Below are 17,628 nucleotides of genomic sequence, written 5' to 3'. Positions count from 1 at the left end.
CAAAAAACACGCCACACGGACAATCCTTTCATCCTTACTCTGGAAAACTACGATCACAACTATAGGTGACAACTTTGGAAATATCATTCGGTATACAAAAATCTCGCTATTAGCAAATTTATAAACTTTCGCTATTACATACATTGACATCATAGGAAATGACTTTTTAGATTTTTTAATACAACTTCTGACAACTTTTGCGAGCTTGACCACACATCTTCTCCTGAATCAATCTCTTCACTGACTTGTGTAAACTAATAACTGAACAGTTATTTTGTATGGATCAGTTACTGCAACTACTCATTCGTTTGGCTTAAATTCCTAGAAGTCTATGTAGATATTGATCTGCTTTGTTACGAGTATTAAGTACATAAACGTTGATCATCTTCAGCGTGGACAACCAGCATAATAAATATGAAGTACAAATGAATTTCGAAGGTGGTGTTATCAATTCTTTCGAAATTATTTAAAGCTCCTAACAGTCATCAACTGGACACTGAAAGAAAAAGGCCTATGAGGCACTCGGCAGATCAGGAATCTTACAAGTGGTTTACTGCCAATAGCGGTATCGCCTGTTGATGCGCAATGCGTTTCATTTATTTACTTTAAAGGTCATCTGCCAACTCCTGCATCAGTCATTGATCCACCGCATGTCTTCCTTCAACTTTTTACAGCTTTCCCATAGTGTATCGGCAACAGTACGTTCTGCGAAAAGCCTCAAGGAGCTTCCAAAGTTATCAGCTGGATTATTTACGTATATGAAATGATAATTAAATGGACACCCTAGCTGCAAGCAGGCGTTGATATACTTCATTGGGGACATGTTGAAAATGTGTGCCCCGACCGGGACTCGAACCCGGGATCTCCTGCTTACATGGCAGACGCTCTATCCATCTGAGCCACCGCGGGCACAGAGGATAGTGCGTCTGCAGGGACTTATCCCTTGCACGCTCCCCGTGAGATCCAAATTCCCAACATGTCCACAACACTACATTCGTAGTGCGCCTAATAGATGTTTGCCCATCATACTCATTACTCGTTGCAGATTAATCTACCAAGTCCCGTACGAGTTCGGGCATAGCGTGTGCGTTCGCACAAGAAGGTCAAAGGCCGGGAACCCATATTTTTAACTATATATGACGGTAGTATCTGTTCCCGAAAGAACAGTTACCGTCAATGACCATGCAGCTTTGCTAGAAATGAAATGATAATTAAATGGACACCCTAGCTGCAAGCAGGCGTTGATATACTTCATTGGGGACATTTACATATATCTTAAATATCAACTGTCCTGTTCAACTCACTTGAAATGCTCTCGAAGTTACCTTTACATCTTTCGATTTTGTCCATCCTCCTCCTCCTCCTCCTTCTTGTTCTTCGTTTCATTTTTGTCATCTGAGGAGCGATTTAGTTCGTATCATCATCTTATCTTCCGGTCTTTATCGCCATCTCAATTATTTTGTTCTCATACTTTGTAACCTTTTTCGCTCTTCTGTTCACCACGCTTTCGTCCTGGTGTAATGGTGACCTGGAAACCCACGACAGCCCGACCTTTTTACTTAATTCTCACCTTGTTGTAAATTTCTGTTTCCTGTATTCCCATTTCTTCCAAATCCCTTTGTACTTCTTGGATCCACCATGCTTTAGATCACTTGTTCAGAAGAAACTGACGTATCAGAGTTCTGTGGTCCGTTCTAGCGATGTATCCGAAGAACATAGTCCTTCACTTCCTGGCCGAGATCCTCTCTAAGTATTCAGTTATTAGTTCGCTAGTCTTGTGTCTTGACCGTCTCCTATTCTTCGAGGTCCCTGTACCTTCCTAAAAGCCCTTAGTTTCACATGTTCTACCTCTTGAGTGATTCTGTTCTTATGCGGTTCATTCTGCTGCTTTTAAGGCGTCAGGGCAGATTATTGTCTGGTAAGATCCTACTTTTGCATCGATCCAAAGTTTCTTCTTCTTGTAGATGGTCATAACGGAACAATATGCTGAATTTGTGATAATTACCGAACAATCAGTTTAATAAGCCACAGCTACAAAGTACTAACACGAATTCTTTACAGACGAATGGAAAAAGTAGTAGAAGCCGACCTCGGGGAAGATCAGTTTGGATTCCGTAGAAATATTGGAACACGTGAGGCAATACTGACCTTACGACTTATCTTAGAAGAAAGATTAAGGAAAGGCAAACCTACGTTTCTAGCATTTGTAGACTTAGAGAAAGCTTTTGACAATGTTGACTGGAATATGCTCTTTCAAATTCTAAAGGTGGCAGGGGTAAAATACAGGGAGCGAAAGGCTATTTACAATTTGTACAGAAACCAGATGGCAGTTATAAGAGTCGAGGGACATGAAAGGGAAGCAATGGTTGGGAAGGGAGTGAGACAGGGTTGTAGCCTCTCCCCGATGTTATTCAATCTCTATATTGAGCAAGCAGTAAAGGAAACAAAAGAAAAATTTGGAGTAGGTATTAAAATCCATGGAGAAGAAATAAAAACTTTGAGGTTCGCCGATGACATTGTAATTCTGTCAGAGACAGCAAAGGACTTGGAAGAGCAGTTGAACGGAATGGATGGTGTCTTGAAGGGAGGATATAAGATGAACATCAACAAAAGCAAAACGCGGATAATGGAATGTAGTCGAATTAAGTCGGGTGATGCTGAGGGTATTAGATTAGGAAATGAGACGCTTAAAGTAGTAAAGGAGTTTTGCTATTTGGGGAGCAAAATAACTGATGCTGGTCGAAGTAGAGAGGATATAAAATGTAGACTGGCAACGGCAAGGAAAGCGTTTCTGAAGAAGAGAAATTTGTTAACATCGAGTATAGATTTAAGTGTCAGGAAGTCATTTCTGAAAGTATTTGTATGGAGTGTAGCCATGTATGGAAGTGAAACATGGATGGTAAATAGTTTGGACAAGAAGAAAATAGAAGCTTTTGAAATGTGGTGCTACAGAAGAATGCTGAAGATTAGATGGGTAGATCACATAACTAATGAGGAAGTATTGAATAGGATTGGGGAGAAGAGACGTTTGTGGCACAACTTGACCAGAAGAAGGGATCGGTTGGTAGGATATGTTCTGAGGCATCACGGGATCACCAATTTAGTATTGGAGGGCAGCGTGGAGGGTAAAAATCGTAGGGGGAGACCAAGAGATGAATACACTAAGCAGATTCAGAAGGATGTAGGCTGCAGTAGGTACTGGGAGATGAAGAAGCTTGCACAGGATAGAGTAGCATGGAGAGCTGCATCAAACCAGTCTCAGGACTGAAGACCACAACAACAACACATTCGTACTCCCATGGCTTCTTTTCCTATCGGACCATTTTCTGTCCCTTCCCCACGGTATTTAAATCTCGCTACGAGATGCCCCCGTGGTCTAGCGGCAGGGTCTTTGATTAGTAACCAAAACATCACCGCCACCGCATAATTTGATTAATAATCAGCATTAGCGGCCGAAGACTTCCGGCATAAGAAGTAACCTTCATTCTGCCAACGACCTCGTCAAAGAGGGCAGAGGAGATGACAGAGCTTCAGGGCACCCTCTTGTCTTTGGGGTGAAAAACTGCCCCTAAAGGTGAAAGAATCAGCAATGATCAACGGCATGAGGATGCAGAAGGCAATGGAAACCACTGCATTAAAGACATATAAGGTTTATCCACAGGACACGTGGCCTATAATTGAAAAAGGTCATGATGATCTCCCCATTGGCAAAAGATTCCGGAATAGTACCCCATACGGATCTCCGGAAGGGGCCTGCCAAAGGGAAGATGACCATGAGAAAAAGACTGAATAATCAAAGAAAGGATAACATTCTACGAGTCGGAGCGTGGAACGTCAGGAGACTGAACATGGTAGGGAAGCTAGAAAATCTGAAAAGGGAAACGTAGGGGTTCAATCTAGATATGAAAAGGGGTCAGTGAAGTGAAATGAAAACAGACAGAGATTTACGGTCAGATGAATATAGGGTAATATCAACAGCAGCAGAAAATGGTATAACAGGAGTATGGTTCGTTATAAATAGGAAAGTAGGGCAGAGAGTGTGTTACTACGAACAGTCCACTGACAGGGTCGTTCTTAGAATCGACAGAAAACTAATATCAGGTATACATGCCGACGTCGCAAGCTGAAGATGAAGAGATAGAGAAAATATATGAGGATATTGAGAGGGTAATACAACACCTAAAGGGAGATGAAAATCTAGTAGTCGTGGAGGGTTTGGAATGCAGTTGTAGGAGAAGGAGCAGAAGAAAGGGTGGTCTTGGGACAAGGAATGAGAGAGGAGAAACACTAATTAAGTTCTGTACTCAATTTCAGCTAGTAGTAGCGGAAACTAATTTCAAAAATCACAAGACGAGGAGGTATACTTGGAAAAGGTTAGATTAAATCATGGTCAGACAGACATTCTACAGTCAGACACTGGACAGTAACTCGTACCCGGGAGCAGACGTAGACTCAGATCACAATGTAGTAGTGATCAAGAGTAGGCTGAAGTTTAAGAGATCAGTGAGGAAAAAGCAGGATGCAAAGAAGTGGGTTACGGAAGTACTAAGGGATGACGAGACACGCTTGAAGTTCTCTAAGGCTTTAGCTACAGCAATAAGAAATAGCTCAGTAGGCAGTGCAGTTGAAGAGGACTGGACATCTCTAGAAAGGAAGTCACAGCAGTTGGGGAAAAAAAGGTACAAAGAAGGTACCTGCGAAGAAATACTTCAGTTGATCGATGAAAGAAGGAAGTACAAAAATGTTCAGGGAAATTCAGGAATACAGAAATACAAGTAGCTGAGGAATGAAATAAATAGGAATTGCAGGGAATCTAAGGCGAAATGGCTGCATGAAAAACGTGAAGAAATCGAAAAAAGAAATGATTACCGGAAGGACTGACTCAGCACACAGGAAGATAAAGATAACCTTCCGTGAAATGAAAAACAAGAGTGGTGACATAAAGAGTGTAACGGGAATTCCACTGTTAAATGCAGGAGAAAGAGCGGATAAGTGGAAAGAGTACATTGAAGGCTCATGTGAGGAGGAAGATTTATCTGAAGTCATAGAAGAAAAAACAGGAGTCGATTTAAAAGAGATAGGGGATCCAGCATTAGAATAGGAATGGAGGACTTCAGTTCTAATAAGGCAGAAGGGATAGATAACAATCCATCAGAATTTCTAAAATCATTGGGGGAAGTGGCAATAAAACGACTATTCAGGTTCGTGTGTAGAATGTATGAGTCAGCTGATACACCATCTGGCTTTAGGAAAAGTATCATCCACACAATTCTGAAGACTGTAAGATCTGACAAGTGCGATAATTATCGCACCATCAGCGTAACAACTCATGCATCCAAGTTGCTGACTAGAATAATATACAGAAGAATGGAAAAGAAAATTGAGGGTGTGTTAGATGACGATCAGTTTTGCTTTAAGAAAGGTAAAGGCACCGGAGAGACAATTCTGATATTGCGGTTGATAATGCAAGCAAGACTAAAGACAAATCAAGAGACATTCATAGGATTTGTTGTCCTGAATAAGCGTTCGACAGTGTGAAATGGTACAAGATGTTAGAAATTCTGAGAAAAAAAGGAGTAAGCTATAGGGAGAGACGGGTAATATACAATATATACAAAACCCAAGAGGGAATAATAAGAGTTGAAGACCAAGAACGAAGTGCTCGGATTAAAAATGGTGTAAGACAGGGACGTAGTCTTTCGCCCCTACTGTTCACTCTGTACATCGAAGCAGCAATGATGGAACTAAAAGGAAGTTTCAGGAGTGGAATAAAAATTCAAGGTGAAATGATGTCAATGATGCCATTTGCTGATGACATTGCTATCCTGAATGAAAGTGCAGAAGAATTACATGATATGATGAATGAAATGAACAACCTAATGAGTACAGAATATGGATTGAGAGGAAAGTGAAGAAGGACGAAAGTACTGAGAAGTAGCAGAAACGAGAACAGCGAGGAACTTAATACCAGAATTGATGGTCAGGAAGTAGATGAAGCTACAGAAATCTGCTACCTAGGCAGCAAAATAACCAATGACAGACGGAGCAAGGAGGGCATCAACAGCAACTAGCACTGGTAAAAAGGGCATTCCTGGCCAAGAAAAGTCTACTAGTATCAAACATAGGCCTTAATTTGAGGAACAAGTTTCTCAGAATGTACGTTTGTATGGTAGTGAAACATGGACTGTGGGAAAACCTGAACAGAAGAGAATCGAAAAAATGGTTCAAATGGCTCTGAGCACTATGGGACTTAACATCTGAGGTCATCAGTCCCCTTAAATCTAACTATCCTTAAGACGTCACACACATCCATGCCCGAGGCAGGATTCGAACCTGCGACTGTAGCAGTCGCACTGTTCCGGACTGAAGCGCCTAGAACCGCTCGGCCACCGCACCGGCAAGAAAATCGAAGCATTTGAGATTTGGTGCTACAGACGTATGTTGAAAATTAGGGGAACTGATAAGGTGAGGAATGAGGAAGTTCCGCACAGAATCGGAGAGGTAAGGAATATGTGGAAAACACTGGCAAGGAGAAGGAACAGGATGATAGGACGTCTGTTAAGACATGAGAGAATGACTTCCATGGTTCTAGAGGGAGCTGTAGAGGGCAAAAACTGTAGAGGAAAACTGAGATTGGAATACAGCCAGCAAATAATTGGGGACGTGTGTTGCTCTGAGATGAAGAGGCGAGAAATTCGTGGCGGGCTGCATCACGCCAGTCAGAAGACTGATGGCCCAAATAAAACGAAGGGAACTAATCTAGATCTGTGATTGCATCGTAAAATGAAAGGAAATGTTATTAACGTATTTGCCTCGCCGTTTCCTGCATTGTTAGTCTGAACATGTTAGTCTGCATCATGCGAAGTTGGGTGTAGTTCTGAGCTCACTCGAGATAATTCGGTAGCGCAAGTATGAAAAAGTTGCACGCAAGTTTTATCTGCTGTTCTGGGGCTGACAAGAATGAGAGAGACAGGAATGCAGCTGCGAGTTATCGACGCGCTCTGGAGAGGGAAGTGCGCGCCGCTCTAAAAACATTGTCGCAAATTTCATTACGTGGAGGTTGTGACTGACGAAGAATTTCAAGCGACATAAATACATCAAAGCGTCTCAGCTCTGCAGTTCACTGTAACTTACGGAATAACATTAGTTTAGTTCTTGATTTGGGTATACGTGACATCAGTAGCTGGTGTATGATTAGTTTGTTGAAACTGGTATCGTGTGCGCAACATCTGAACGAACGAAATCGCGATGTAAGTTCCACTTTACTCACCGAATTTCTCGGTCGTTTCTTGGTTACCGTGTGGATGAGAGGTCTAAATTTCAGTAGACCTTTCATCTATCTCACTGGCGCATTAAAAATAAAAGAAAATTTGGAGATCAGAAATGGCGAACACAGAAACACAACAAGGCTGGCAATATGCAGTTTCATGAAACCACGGAACATTTTCGTTGCGCGTTCATTGTTAGTAACCTTCATTATTCCAAAGAACATATAAATAATTCAACAATGTACAGCGTGCAATTAATTGTTGACAGCTATACGAATTGGTCAGTGTATCGACTAAGATTGAAAATAGAGAAAAGTGAGTTTCGTGATGTTATTAAACATTTTCATTTGAAGAGCTGGACTGCCACACAAATCAAAACAGAAATGGATGAAACTCGCGTGGGCTCTGCATCGTCATTGAAGACCTTTTACTTTTGGATTAATGAATTTAAACACGATCTGACGAGCCCGAAAGATGAAGTGCGCTACGGGATCCAGTCGAGGTCACCACAAAGGAAACCATTGACATAGTCGTATGGTAATTTAAGACTGCCGAAAAAAAATTCGTGAGTCTGCTGAGACTGTAGGCATCTCAACTGAGCAAGTGCATAATATTCTGCACGGAGGACTGGCTATGAAGAAGCTGTGAGAGATGGGTGCTGCGATTGCCCACAGTCGACCAAAAAGCGCATCGGGCACAACATTTTAACACAATGGCTGGCGATGTTTAATCGGTCTATTAGATTTTTTGTGCTGATCCGTGACTGTTAATGAAACGTGGACCCCCATTACACACCAGAGTCAAAATGGCAGTCAGAACAAAGGACAAAGCCTGGTGCAAGTGCACCAAAGCAGGCAAAGGCTAGTTGGTAAGGTGGTGGCCACTGTTTTTGGTGTTCCCAAGGAATAATTCTCATAGATAACTTGGAAAAAGGAAGAAACATACCTGTACCCTATTATGCTTCATTGTTAGATCGTTTGATACTTGCGTAGGCTGAAAAAAGATCAATTTTGGCACGCAAAAAAGTGCTCTTTCATCTGGATAATGCATCATCCCACACATCAGCGGTAACAATAGTGAAAGTGCATGAACAGGACTTTGAATTGGTTTACTTCTCCCTGTTCCCTGACTTCAAACTTCGACGTGATGGGAATAAATTTTTATCAAATAAATAGTTGTAGAGTTCGACAGAACCTATTTTTCTGATGAAAAGGAAAATCTGGGGGATAGCTGGAGCGGGTATATTTGTCTTGAAAGGAGACTGTGTAGACTTGCTGGGAAGAAATTTTTATCAGATAAGTGACAGCTGCAGTCAACGAAAATTATACGGAGTTTGACAGAACTTATTTTTCTGATGGGATGAAAAACCTGCAGGATGGCTGGATCAAATGTAACTCTCCCAAAGGAGACTATATCAAGAATTACGGTGAGTTGATAAAAAACCTTTTTTTTTTTTTTGCTTTTTTACCACTTACCAAATTACCCTCGCAGCGTATCGGCAAGGCAATATTTTTCGGACGGCCAGAGCTAAGTAAGCTCAGTGTAAGTTTTCTATCCATTCTCCTAGCTTTTTTTTTTTTGTCATCAGTCTACTGTCTGGTTTGATGCGGCCCGCCACGAATTCCTTTCCTGTGCTAACCTCTTCATCTCAGAGTAGCACTTGCAACCTACGTCCTCAATTATTTGCTTGACGTATTCCAATCTCTGTCTTCCTCTACAGTTTTTGCCCTCTACAGCTCCCTCTACTACCATTGAAGTCATTCCCTCATGTCTTAGCAGATGTCCTATCAGCCTGTCCCTTCTCCTTATCAGTGTTTTCTACATATTCCTTTCCTCTCCGATTCTGCGTAGAACCTCCTCATTCCTTACCTTATCATTCCACCTAATTTTCAACATTCGTCTATAGCACCACATCTCAAATGCTTCGATTCTCTTCTGTTCCGGTTTTCCCACAGTCCATGTTTCACTACCATACAATGCTGTACTCCAGACGTACATCCTCAGAAATTTCTTCCTCAAATTAAGGCCGGTATTTGATATTAGTAGACTTCTCCTGGCCAGAAATGCCTTTTTTGCCATAGCGAGTCTACTTTTGATGTACTCCTTGCTCCGTCCGTCACTGGTTATTTTACTGCCTAGGTAGCAGAATTCCTTAACTTCATTGACTTCGTGACCATCAATCCTGATGTTAAGATTCTCGCTGTTCTCATTTCTACTACTTCTCATTACCTTCGTCTTTCTCCGATTTACTCTCAAACCATACTGTGTACTCATTAGACTGTTCATTCCGTTCAGCAGATCATTTAATTCTTCTTCACTTTCACTCAGGATAGTAATGTCATCAGCGAATCGTATCATTGATATCCTTTCACCTTGAATTTTAATTCCACTCCTGAACCTTTCTTTTATTTCCATCATTGCTTCCTCGATGTACAGATTGAAGAGTAGGGGCAAAAGGCTACAGCCTTGTCTTACACCCTTCTTAATACAAGCACTTCGTTCTTGATCGTCCACTCATATTATTTCCTCTTGGTTGTTGTACATATTGTATATGACCCGTCTCTCCCTATAGCTTACCCCTACTTTATTCAGAATCTCGAACAGCTTGCACCATTTTATATTGTCGAACGCTTTTTCCAGGTCGACAAATCCAATGAAAGTGTCTTGATTTTTCTTTAGCCTTGCTTCCATTATTAGCCGTAACGTCAGAATTGCCTATATCGTCACTTTACTTTTCCTAAAGCCAAACTGATCGTCACCTAGCGCATTCTCAATTTTCTTTTCCATTCTTCTGTATATTATTCTTGTAAGCAGCTTCGATGCATGAGCTGTTAAACTGATTGTGCGATAATTCTCGCACTTGTCAGCTCTTGCCGTCTTCGGAATTGTGTGGATGATGCTTTTCCGAAAGTCAGATGGTATGTAGCCAGACTCATATATTCTACACACCAACGTGAATAGTCGTTTTGTTGCCACTTCCCCCAATGATTTTAGAAATTCTGATGGAATGTTATCTATCCCTTCTGCCTTATTTGACCGTAAGTCCTCCAAAGCTCTTTTAAATTCCGATTCTAATACTGGATCCCCTATCTCTTCTAAATCGACTCCTGTTTCTTCTTCTATCACATCAGACAAATCTTCACCCTCATAGAGGCTTTCAATATATTCTTTCCACCTATCTGCTCTCTCCTCTGCATTTAACAGTGGGATTTCCGTTGCACTCTTAATGTTACCACCGTTGCTTTTAATGTCATCAAAGGTTGTTTTGACTTTCCTGTATGTTGAGTCTGTCCTTCCGACAATCATATCTTTTTCGATGTCTTCACATTTTTCCTGCAGCCATTTCGTCTTAGCTTCCCTGCACTTCCTATTTATTTCATTCCTCAGCGACTTGTATTTCTATATTCCTGATTTTCCCGGAACATGTTTGTTCTTCCTCCTTTCATCAATCAACTGAAGTATTTCTTCTGTTACCCATGGTTTCTTCGCAGCTACCTTCTTTGTACGTATGTTTTTCTTCCCATCTTCTGTGATTGCCCTTTTTAGAAATGTCCATTCCTCTTCAACTGTACTGCCTACTGCGCTATTCCTTATTGCTGTATCTATAGCGTTAGAGAACTTCAAACGTATCTAGTCATCCCTTAGTACTTCCGTATCCCACTTCTTTGCGTATTGATTCTTCCTGCCTAATGTCTTGAACTTCAGCCTACTCTTCATCACTACTATACTGTGATCTGAGTCTATATCTGCTCCTGGGTACGCCTTACAATCCAGTATCTGATTTCGGAATCTCTGTCTGACCATGATGTAATGTAATTGAAATCTTCCTGTATCTCCCGGCCTTTTCCAAGTATACCTCCTCCTCTTGTGATTCTTGAACAGGGTATTCGCTATTACTAGCTGAAACTTGTTACAGAACTCAATTAGTCTTTCTCCTCTTTCATTTCTTGTCCCAAGCCCATATTCTCCTGTAACCTTTTCTTCTACTCCTTCCCCTACAACTGCATTCCAGTCGCCCATGACTATTAGATTTTCGTCCCCCTTTACATACTGCATTACCCTTTCAATATCCTCATACACTTTCTCTATCTGTTCATCTTCAGCTTGCGACGTCGGCATGTATACCTGAAATATCGTTGTCGGTGTTGGTCTGCTGTCGATTCTGATTAGAACAACCCGGTCATTGAACTGCTCACAGTAACACACCCTCTGCCTTACCTTCCTATTCATAACGAATCCTACACCTGTTATACCATTTTCTGCTGCTGTTGATATTACCCGATACTCATCTGACCAGAAATCCTTGTCTTCCTTCCACTTCACTTCACTAACCCCTACTATATCTAGATTGAGCCTTTGCATTTCCCTTTTCAGATTTTCTAGTTTCCCTACCACGTTCAAGCTTCTGACATTGCACGTCCCGACTCGTAGAACGTTATCCTTTCGTAGATTATTCAATCTTTTTCTCATGGCAACCTCCCCCTCGGCAGTCGCCTCCCGGAGATCCGAATGGGGGACTATTCCGGAATCTTTTGCCAATGGAGAGATCATCATGACACTTCTTCAAATACAGGCCACATGTCCTGTGGATACACGTTACGTGTCTTTAATGCAGTGGTTTCCTTCTACATCCTCATGTCGTTGATCATTGCTGATTCTTCCGCCTTTAGGGGCAGTTTCCCACCCCTAGGACAAGAGAGTGCCCAGAACCTCTATCTGCTCCTCCGCCCTCTTTGACAAGGCCGTTGGCAGAATGAGGCTGACTTCTTATGCCGGAGGTCTTCGGCCGGCAATGCTGATTATTTATCAAAATTTAGGCAGTGGCGGGGATCGAACCCGGGACCGAACATGATTATGAACCAAAGACGCTACCCTTTTTTTTATCTCATTTTGTTCGCTTTTGTTCGTTGCAGCTGCTCGGGGCGGACGTCGTAAGACATCCGTTTCAGTTCGCCGTTGACCCATTAACTCAGTTTTTTTTATTACAGAGGGCAGCTAGCCCTCTGACCGAACACGCTGAGCTATCGTGCCGGCATCCCTAGAATACGGGTACTTCTGCATTTTCTCTTCATTTTTAGGGTTCCTTGCCTCAATCGGTACAGATGGAGTCCTTATAGCTTCACTTTGCTGTCCGTCTATTGTCTATCCGATTGTTAGAAACCGTTTTTCTCCGGAACGAGTTTAAGATCTAGAGTGCCTTAGAGGTATAAAAAATTGAAGCTTCTAAGTCAATGAAATCAAAAGATACGGCCATTTATGTCACATGCTCGAAAACTCACTCATCAAAATCTGTAGGGTATTTCCCGTTCACAGTGAACTAAAAGAAAAATCCGAAAATTGCTAATTTGTAATTATATCACACAAAAAGAAGTTATGTGGTTTACTTTCCGACTGTCAATCTGTTCGTCCGTCTGTTAAATCCCCATTTTCTAAGGTACGGGTCGACGTATCAACCTGAAATTTATGTTACGTACTAAGGTCTATGGTCTCTCAATGAAATTAAAAAATACGGCTATGTACGTGAACTACACTCCTGGAAATTGAAATAAGAACACCGTGAATTCATTGTCCCAGGAAGGGGAAATTTTATTGACACATTCCTGGGGTCAGATACATCACATGATCACACTGACAGAACCACAGGCACATAGACACAGGCAACAGAGCATGCACAATGTCGGCACTAGTACAGTGTATATCCACCTTTCGCAGCAATGCAGGCTGCTATTCTCCCATGGAGACGATCGTAGAGATGCTGGATGTAGTCCTGTGGCACGGCTTGCCATGCCATTTCCACCTGGCGCCTCAGTTGGACCAGCGTTCGTGCTGGACGTGCAGACCGCGTGAGACGACGCTTCATCCAGTCCCAAACATGCTCAATGGGGGACAGATCCGGAGATCTTGCTGGCCAGGGTAGTTGACTTACACCTTCTAGAGCACGTTGGGTGGCACGGGATACATGCGGACGTGCATTGTTCTGTTGGAACAGCAAGTTCCCTTGCCGGTCTAGGAATGGTAGAACGATGGGTTCGATGACGGTTTGGATGTACCGTGCACTATTCAGTGTCCCCTCGACGATCACCAGTGGTGTACGGCCAGTGTAGGAGATCGCTCCCCACACCATGATGCCGGGTGTTGGCCCTGTGTGCCTCGGTCATATGCAGTCCTGATTGTGGCGCTCACCTGCACAGCGCCAAACACGCATACGACCATCATTGGCACCAAGGCAGAAGCGACTCTCATCGCTGAAGACGACACGTCTCCATTCGTCCCTCCATTCACGCCTGTCGCGACACCACTGGAGGCGGGCTGCACGATGTTGGGGCGTGAGCGGAAGACGGCCTAACGGTGTGCGGGACCGTAGCCCAGCTTCATGGAGACGGTTGCGAATGGTCCTCGCCGATACCCCAGGAGCAACAGTGTCCCTAATTTGCTGGGAAGTGGCGGTGCGGTCCCCTACGGCACTGCGTAGGATCCTACGGTCTTGGCGTGCATCCGTGCGTCGCTGCGGTCTGGTCCCAGTTCGACGGGCACGTGCACCTTCCGCCGACCACTGGCGACAACATCGATGTACTGTGGAGACCTCACGCCCCACCTGTTGAGCAATTCGGCGGTACGTCCACCCGGCCTCCCGCATGCCCACTATACGCCCTCGCTCAAAGTCCGTCAACTGCACATACGGTTCACGTCCACGCTGTCGCGGCATGCTACCAGTGTTAAAGACTGCGATGGAGCTCCGTATGCCACGGCAGACTGGCTGACACTGACGGCGGCGGTGCACAAATGCTGCGCAGCTAGCGCCATTCGACGGCCAACACCGCGGTTCCTGGTGTGTCCGCTGTGCCGTGCGTGTGATCATTGCTTGTACAGCCCTCTCGCAGTGTCAGGAGCAAGTATGGTGGGTCTGACACACCGGTGTCAATGTGTTCTTTTTTCCATTTCCAGGAGTGTATTTTGATACTCGCAAACTATAAAATCCTATAGGGTGCTTCCCGTTGGCCTAGAATCATGAAATTTGTCAATAAGCAAGGTTTTACACTATGAAATCGTTAATTTGCAGTTATCTCACACGAAAAAAAATATTCTTTGTCACTTGTTATCTGACTGTCTGTCCGTCCGTTTGTTGAAGTTCCTCTTATCAGGAACAGGTAGACGTATAAATTTGAAATTTCAGATGCTGTGGTCTATGATCCCCTAGCGGCGTAATGGTTCAAATGGCTCTGAGCACTATGGGACTCAACTGCTGAGGTCATTAGTCCCCTAGAACTTAGAACTAGTTAAACCTAACTAACCTAAGGACATCACAAACATCCATGCCCGAGGCAGGATTCGAACCTGCGACCGTAGCGGTCTTGCGGTTCCAGACTGCAGCGCCTTTAACCGCACGGCCACTTCGGCCGGCTAGCGGCGTAATAAATGTAAGTAGTCAAAAGATACGAGTATTTATCTCACACATTTTGATTCTGGCAAACTCATTTATCGAAACTTATAGAGTGCTTTCCGTTGACCCGGAATCATCAAATTTGGCAAGCAGCAAGTTTTCACAGCAAAAGTAATGGAAAAAATTCGACAGTTGTTAATCCTTAATAACGTGATACAAAAAAATGTTTTTGTTATTTTTTAACCGACGGTGTGTCTGTCTGTTTAACCGACGTTTTTCTCAGGCATATCGAGTTGTAGTTTATGTCACACACTGATGCATATTGTCCCTAGAAGGTGTAGAAAATTTAAGCTTCCAGGTCATATGAAATCGAAAGATACGACCACTGGTGTAACATATTTCGATGCTCGCAAACTCGCTCATTAAAACCAGTAGGGTACTTCCCGTTGACCTAGAATCATGAAACTTGGCAAGAAGCAATGTTTCACAGCACAAGTAAGGGAAAATTCCGAAAATATTTTGTTATGATATCATAAAAAAATTTTGTCGTTCTGGAAAATCTTGAAATTCCCAAGACATATTCTTGCCAGTATCGATTTCGATGACAGGCAAAGTAGTCGATATTCTCGAATCCAGGAATGGATGAACTATCTATATTCATAATTAAACAACAGAAAATGCTGGATGGAATATTCACATTATACGGAAAAGGACAGAGTGCTACTCATCACCATATAGTGGAAATGTTGATTCGCAGAAAGGCACAACTAAAAGACAGCAAGGCAGGAAAGCGTTCGGCCAAAAGGCCCTCTGCTGAAGTAGACAACACAGACACTCACACATTCACGCAGAAGTATCTCACTCACACATGACCGCTGTCTCTGGTTACCTCGGTACAGAACCATCGGTGTGCGACTCCTACTCCCTTGTAACTAACCTGTTACTACGGTTTATTCCTTATTATTGGGAATGGAAATACTTATTGCTTATGAAATTAATGTGAGAAGAGTAGGGTCGCCACCGACTCTAACCATACAACTAATCAAAGATTTGGTCGAGTCGGAAAATAAATTAATTTGATCACAGACCAAAAACTCACAAAAATGCATACGTTGTGATGTCGCTCATAGGGGATACGATGTAATTAATAGTGTTCCCCGTGCACTGTTCACGACAATCAAACATTTAAAATAAAATAGCACATGCAAGAACACTGTGCAAAAGATCAGCTCCCAGCAACACACCTGAAAATAAGACTTAATCTAAAGCATTTGTTATAAAATACAAGGGGAGACTAATCACTGGACCTGTGCATAAGGAAACGCATTGGATGTGCTAACGGGAAAGCAACGAGGTCAGTAGCTTAGGTGCAAAAACGTAATCTCCGAACACAAGAGAAAATTGTAGATAAAATCATTTATTCCTAAGATAAGAATGTGAGGCATGTACACGATTCCTGATAACACGTGGTTTGTGGAGACACAATTTCTAGGTATAGTGCCAAATTCCAACAATATCACATCACATCATCATGTTAACATTATCTAAAACAAACATGCGATCGGACAGTTAGTGATGCCGGTAACCCAACAACTATAATGTTCTACCACGTGGTTGGCTCCCCACGGACGAAAGACACATAAAGCAAGGAAAATTTACGAGAAGGCAAAGCTCTAAATATTTAGAAAGGTGGAAGCTTATGCAGGCACAGGTGAAGGCAAACAGACATTCATACAGAAGCGAGTGCTCACTTCTTATCGGCACCTTTGTGTGGCGCTCTTCCGGCGGATCCAAGTCTGCTACAGAAATTTGCTAACAGAAAAATCTGCCAAAGTTTTGCATTCCTTGCTGCGACAAGGCAAAGCAATCTTCCTGATTTGAAAAGCGAGACCAAAAGCTAACAGCTCTCCCCTCGCCAAGTAACAGCGCGCCACGCGGTCAGTCTAAAGGTCGGGACACACATGTCCGGACCGTGTCCGTGCCGAGACACGCCCGAGTATCGGCCGTCACCCGGACAACGAAATACACCATTAGAACAAATGCAGCGGGCCCCACTTGACCGGGCCGTGCACGGGGAACGTCAACGGGACGGTGCCGGGCCGGGCGGGATTCGCCGTGTTTAATTTTTCACGTGACGGACACGGCCTGACGCTAGAATTGTCTTGTGAGCTGTGCAACTGCGCAAGACTGTTCTGCGTACAAAACACGAATGTGGAACGACTAATAGAAGAAGTTCGTAACTTTCCTGTTCTTTACGATCAGGAATATCGAGTACAAAGACAGAGTGTGGAAGACAATTGCAACAGATCTACAAGCCAAAGGTAAGATAAAAACTATACAAGTTTTAATACCCGAAAGATATTTATTTACTTTTTATTTTACAAACAGATGTTTGGTTTATGTCATCGCTACATTGCCAAGGCGACATGTTCTTGCCATTCCACAGTCCCTTGTGGAGAATTCAGGAATTTTTTGACTTGTTCTCGTGCAGCAAATGCAGCATCTGTTGATCTCCCACGAATTCGAGGTAGGTTTCGAAGATTTGATGATCTTCCGGATCCCTCAGCAGTTTCCTTTTGATCCATCCTCTGTTCGGGCACCCTATAACCTTCCATTTTTTCGAATAAAGTTGTACAGGACACACGCAGCCGTCACAATCATTGTAGGGTTATTAGGATCTCCCTGAAGGATTCTTCTAAATAATCGAAATTTCTGTTGCAATATACCGAATGCATTTTAGGATATTCTTCTTGCCCGACTCAAACGATAATTCAATATAGCCTTATCATTTGTTAAGTTCCTTCGAGGATATGGTCGCTTCAAGTATGTTTTCAGAGGAAAAGCTTCATCGCCTACAATTACCATTGGAAGTTCAACATCAGTTCCGGGCAAAGTTTTACTCTTTGGGACGCTAAGCATATTGTTTTACAATGACTTTCCAAGGTTTGAATTTACTAGAATGCCTCCATCAGAGTTTTA

At 42.9% G+C, this 17,628-nt stretch overlaps 1 non-coding gene across 1 annotated transcript; it reads right to left on the bottom strand.

The window, feature by feature from the left end:
* Positions 1-835: 835 nt before the first annotated feature.
* On the bottom strand, positions 836-910 carry Trnat-ugu (transfer RNA threonine (anticodon UGU)). Its single transcript has one exon. It is a non-coding gene; the product is annotated as a tRNA-Thr (tRNA).
* Positions 911-17,628: the final 16,718 nt, after the last annotated feature.

This window comes from Schistocerca cancellata, chromosome 3 (assembly GCF_023864275.1).
Source record: "Schistocerca cancellata isolate TAMUIC-IGC-003103 chromosome 3, iqSchCanc2.1, whole genome shotgun sequence".
Lineage (NCBI taxonomy): Eukaryota > Metazoa > Arthropoda > Insecta > Orthoptera > Acrididae > Schistocerca > Schistocerca cancellata.
This window is presented reverse-complemented; position numbering and strand designations above follow the sequence as displayed.